Genomic DNA, 6,221 nt, shown 5'->3' with positions numbered 1-6,221 from the left:
CAGCAGGATTTTATGCAAGGGAATGACATGGTTTTCAAATTTCTTTTAGAGCACTAGCATCACACTGCATAATAAAAATCACAGCTAGACCCTCCGAGACATGATATTCTCTGACAGGGGAATACCATGGTAAGAAAATGCTTCTCCTATGGTCTGGACCTAGAATGATCCAGAGACCCGTGTGTTCAAGATTTGGTGCCCTGGGAGGTGCTACTGGGAGCTGGGGAAACTTTGAGAAGTGGAGCATCATTTGAGGTCCTTAGGTAATGAAGATGGTGCTCTTGAAAGGGACTGTGGGACACCAGCTCCTCCCTCTTCCTTGATTTTGCTTCCTGGCATTGAGGTGAATGGTTTTGCTCTAACTTGCACTCACAACGTGATGTTCTCCCTCCTCACAGCCCAAAGTAATTTAGGCAACTGATCACAGACTGGGGCCTCCACAACTGCAAGCCAAAGTAAACCTTTTCTCTTTGTAAGTTGAGTATCTCAGTGATTTCTGTAGTGATGGAAAACTGATTAATACAGATCCTGGAATTTGAGGCTCTGAGTCTTTCTTCACAAACTTCTTTGTGTAAGTTTTTGACCTCTTTGTCTTGGCTAAATCAGGTTTTCTTTTAAGACCCTTCCCTTTATATTATTTTAATATGACACTAAGACAAGGTCCAATGTTCTCATTCATTATTTCAAAACTTTATAAACAATGAGTAACTCAAGACTTTATTAAAATTCTGTGAATTCTGTTTTCTAAATGTCAAATACTGTATGGTAAATAATTATTGAGTGTTTACCCCTATGCTGGGAATTACTTTGAGTTTATTACAAGCAATAACTTATTCATTATTTACAACAACTCCCTGAGCTAGGTCCTGTGATTATTTCCATTTTAAAGGTAGTGAAAGGGGGCAGAGGAAAAGTAAATAACTTTTCCAAGATTGTTTGGCTAATTAGTGGAGTCAGGATATGAATGAAAACAGCTTGCCTCTCAGATGAAAAGCCCCCTGTTAATAAAGAATAATATATGTTTACGGAATCTGGAAATCAATGGTTTACTCCCTTGAGTTCACAGAATCCTCTCTACAATCAGTGACAGGTAGGGAAGAATGGCTTTGATTTTGCTCTTGAACTTGTCACTTGTTTGGGTACCAGTTCAGCACCTATCTCTTGCTTTCTGTATTCTAAAGTCTTGCCTGAGGCATCTGTTCTGTCTGGACAACATTCATCAGGAATTACCTGTTACCTCCATGAAGGAGCAGGTCCAAACTGTGAATTCCCGTTAACAGAACAAACCCAAAATACACACAGGGGTCACCTACTTCTCCCATTATTGTGTAGGTGGTTATGTGGGTATTTGGGAATTTCCTGATTCCTCTAGTTGATTTTGAAACTATCCCTTCTTTAGATCCTCTTTGTAGCATTTTCTTGGTTTAATCATGCTCTGTTGCAGCGTCCTCTAGTTTATCTGTGGGTACCTTGAAGACAGTGGTTTGTTCTTTTTTTCTCCAATGTTACACTCACATTTGCACATAATGGGCTCATACAAAATACGTGTCAAGTAGACTGATTAGTAAATGAGTAATTTTAATGTAGTTCAATCTTATTTTCTGGCATCCAGCCTTCTGTCCTCATATCCCTGTCTTCAAACTGCCTCAATTTTCTAATCTGTTGAACATTTTCAAAAACAGGTCACATAATTTGGTAGTAACTTAATATATCCACCTAGATTCTTCTATTAATTAACTTAGTGATTTAGCAACACTGGACTTTATTGTCATTTTATAGTGCTTTCCTAATACTTCATTTTTATTCTTATCTTATTTCCCAACCCTCTAATCTAAAATAATTTTTATTATCATCTATGCAGTATTTCTTATCCCTCATAATCGATATTAATTTCATTCTAAGATCATATTTTGAGATGGAGCTGTTTGCTTGGTTCAAGTTTGGAGATCAAGAGGTAGTTTGTAGAATCTATGTTTTCAAAGAAAATTTCTTATTAAGATAATTATCTGCCAGGCTGGCAGGATAATTTCAATCACATTGCTGCAGAACTCAGACACCAGTGTGTTTCTGCTTCAAGGTGACTCGGTCATTGTGGGAGAGAGATTGCTACAGCTTGGGAAACCAGCAGAGAAGCTGGAAGGAAAGGAAGTCCAAGGGCAGGTTGTGCTCACTCCATTGCCGTGGATTCATACACAGTTGGCATGGCTGGGCTTGGCAGTGGGAGCTGGAGCCCATCTCTTCAAGCTCTCAGAAGCATTTTCCATGCTGTGTGGAGTGAAAGTTCTAGGAACAAAGCCATCATTGGGAGGAAGCCAACTGGATAAAGAGATGAGAGATTGCTGGGGACTAGATACCCAAGGTAACAGTCAGAATTGTAGTGATTTGAAAACCTTGCTCTGGATACTGGGGGAAGTTTGGCTCCATATTTCAAGCACTTTGTGAATTCAAGATACCCCATTCATTATAAAAGTTTAAAAATGGTTTCAGTAGAATTTTTTTGTTAAGGTTAATAATAGGATTAATTAATTTATTATTTAAAAAGCTAAGAAGTTCCTATATAATTGCAGAGCAGGAGAGAAATAAGAAATCCTATATTGTCTGGAAATCAGCATTTCTGAAAATTCAAAATGAGTCTTTCTTTTCAGGGCTTTTCTTCCTTCTGGTTATGAGAATGTTATCAACTGGATAATTATGTTATGCAAAAGTTTGCAGGGGAAATGCAGAAAATGGAGAAAACTCTTTAAGAAGAGAAAGTAAATAACTTTATTGCTCATTTAAAAAGATAGCCTTCTTATTCATAAATATATCCATGAGATAATGGAACTGGAGCAAAAAAAAAAAAAAAAGGCATGTAGAGAACGAAAATGTGCCCTTGACTTTTTTCTTCATGCTTACATGTTGGACTTACTCACTTTTCCCATTCTCTGTTTTAAATTGCTAAATGAAAATGCTTCTAGAATAATTTCTCTTTGTCCCCCACTCTTTGCCTTTCTTTCCGTCACTCCCACATCTTCCTTTTTCTTTTGCTTTATTTTCTCTCTTCCCTGAACAATATTCTTTCCAATTTCCTCCCTCTGATATCTCACAGGAGACACACTAATTTATACAAAATTACAATTTTTTAGGCTTTAATTCTTTTTAGTGGGCTTATACATTTGAATGCTCAGGGTTAGAGCAGTAGGTTGCTATTAAATATATTTTAATTGCTTCACTGCTATTCAAGTTCTAGTACATTTCATATTTTCATTTCCATTATTTAATTAGATCCTTAAAAAGCACCCTGGGTAGGAGGTAGAAAGGATCCTCCCTAGTTTTATAGGCCAGGAAACTCAGAGATGAGTCCCTTGCTCAGGTTTCCGTTCCTAACCAAGGGAAGACCTTAAAGCCAGAGCCATATTTTAAGATTCCAAGCCTGCTGCTCTTCTCACCCTTCCCAGCCCCCCTGGCTTAGCACAAGAGTCACTTGTCTCACACTTTAGCTCTTTGACAGTCTGCAATTTGTTCTCCAAGTAGAATCCCAGGTGATCTTTTCAAAATGCAGGTCTAGTGGTGCCTTCCAAGGTACAGAAGGTTTGCATTGTTCATGAGGTGGAGACTGATAGACCTAACCTGCTTTCGGTTTCTGTGCGCTGTGGCCTCTCTGCTGGCCTCCCAGGCATCATCTTGCCCTTTGCTTCAGCTCTCTCGGTGCCAAGCACACTGCTGTTTGCTGAGCCTCTTGGTTTGCTCTACTCCTGCCTTCCACCTCCTAGGACTTTGTTCCTCCCACTTGCCATGATCTCTTCTCCCACTTACTCCTTTAGATATTGGCTCCAGCACTGATTCTTTGGAACATCTAGATACTCTTCCTTCTCCTCTTGGTCATCTCCTTCTCTTTTGTGGTCTTGCAGACAGTAGAAATTTTACCATCATGTATACAAAATGTTATACACATTTCACAAATGTTTGATTAGTGTTTGTTTCCTCCAAAAGACTTTAAGCTCCATGAAGCCTGAGGCTATATCTTTATTTACTCATGATTGTATCCCAAAAGGTGCTCAAAAAGTATTTATTACATCATGCTAGTGTTAATAGAACTGCATTGTCTAGGGGTCAAAGAAATGTGAGTTTACCATGTGATTCATGACTGCAGTATGTGATTTGGGGACTTGATGAATTTAACACTTCTTTGGGGATAAGATAGAACACAATTGTAAAGTGGGAAAATTGAGGACTACTCTAGGTAATCTCAAAAACTAAGATAAACTGCTTAAAAAGTAGTAGAACCCGAGTCTCCAAGAGTAGTGATGAATGCTTTGTCTTTGTTGAAGTCTTACCCGATCAACTCAGTACAGGTGAGTGCTTTTCCCCCCTTTTCTTTTACCATCTTTCACAGTCCTAATTGTTTAAATGCTTGTCTCCTCAACTACACTGTCATCCTTGACTCTTACTGCAAGAATCACACTGTATTTCTATTTTCTTGATCACCTCCACACATGATTTCTACATGGTAAGAACTGAACTAATGTTTATTAGGCAGATGAATTGGTGCATGTTAAGAAAAGCCAAATCAGACTTACCTGTGATTAGGAAGAACTAGTGAGCTTGGATTGGATAGGGATGAAAGAATATTGGTGAGTCATAAGCCAACTGGGAGTGAATTGCAATGTTCTTTGGTTATATTTTCCACCTGTAGTAACATCTGGTTCAGATGGTCCTAAGAGTCTCACTGCTTTGCATGGTTAGCATCTCAGATTCATCTAACTCTTCCATGAGAGACTTGTGACTTGGTGAGAAAATGCTGGGCTTTTTTGTCACACAGATTTTACCTTCAGTTCCTATCACCGCTTAGGTCTGTGACCTCAGATGAGCCACTTGGGCTTCCATTTTCTCACCATGGAATAGAAATAATATCTTCTTGAACTTGTCACACAGCTTGTGAGACAGATACAAATTTCATTATCATACAAGTATTCCCAACCTTTCCTTTTCCTAATCCACTCAGCTCTAATCCAATGAGGAAAATTTTGTCTTTGTCTGAAGTCTGCACAGCTTCCCTTCCTTCTTCATCATAGTGATGATTCCATCTTTGACAGCTGGTGCTACAGTTTTTGTGATGTAGAATCAAAGGAAGGAGGAAAGAGAGATGTGGCTAGAGAAGTGGGAGGTAGCAGAGAAAGGAACAAAAGACCATAGTCCAGAGCAGGGACTTCAGGGGAGTCTGAGGGGAGTAGGGGGGGGTGGGGTTAGAGAAGAGCTCCAAAGTGGCTGCAGGGCAGAAGACAGCTGAATTGAGAGTCAAGGTTGTTTATCTGTTTTTAGGAAATGTTGCTCTCTCTATGAACTGGATCCCAATTTACGTAGTTTAAAAGAGTGAAAATTGCAATTCCTTTAATGCTTATCTGTGATCCTTTGAATGAATCACTATTCTCAAATCAGCAGGGAAAGGCCCAGATTTTAGTGTATGTACAGTTATGTCCCTCTTAATGACATTTCAGTCATTTCAGGCGACATATAGGATGATGGTCCCATAAGATTATAATGGAGCCGGAAAAATTCTTGTCATCTAGTGACATAATAATTGTCATAAGGCAATATCTTAGTGCAATGCATTACTCTCACAGCTGTGGGGACTCCAGATTAAATAAGCTTGCTACACTGCCAGTGGTATTAAAGTGCAGCACAAACAATTGTGTACAGAGCACAACACTTCATAATAATCATATTACTGGTTTATATACTTACTATACTTTTCATCTTGAATTTACAGTGTGTTCCTTTTACTTACGAAAAAGTCTACTATAGAGAAGTATGTCACATGAGGCTAGCAGCCTCATAATACAACTATCTTTACCACCTTTCCAGACTGCATGAAGAGACCACGGCGAGAGTGGCCTGGACCAACTAGGTCTGTGTGAACACACTCTGGGATGTTATGAAATCTCCAACTAACACATTTGTCAGAATGCATCACTGTCCGTAAGAAGAACGTGATGGTACTTAAATGATGCAAGGTATGCAAAACCCTCTGGGTACTGCTTAGAGCCAGGAGGCACTTGATGAATTACTCCCTTTGTTTCCACACCCAGGGGGCTTTCTGACTCCATCTTGAGTTAGGGAAAAGTTGAGGCCATGAAGGATGTTAATGATATAGATCACCCCTAAAGCCTCCTTGGCTTCAATTCTTCAATTATTTTAGTGTTTTTAGGGAAAACGGTGTTTGGGGCTTGAATTACTTAGAT

The sequence above is a fragment of the Heterocephalus glaber genome, unplaced genomic scaffold, assembly GCF_053883595.1.
Source record: "Heterocephalus glaber isolate CG9 unplaced genomic scaffold, H.glaber_assembly_v1.0 deba00001446, whole genome shotgun sequence".
In the NCBI taxonomy this organism is placed as follows: domain Eukaryota; kingdom Metazoa; phylum Chordata; class Mammalia; order Rodentia; family Bathyergidae; genus Heterocephalus; species Heterocephalus glaber.
Note: the sequence above shows the minus strand (reverse complement) of the source record.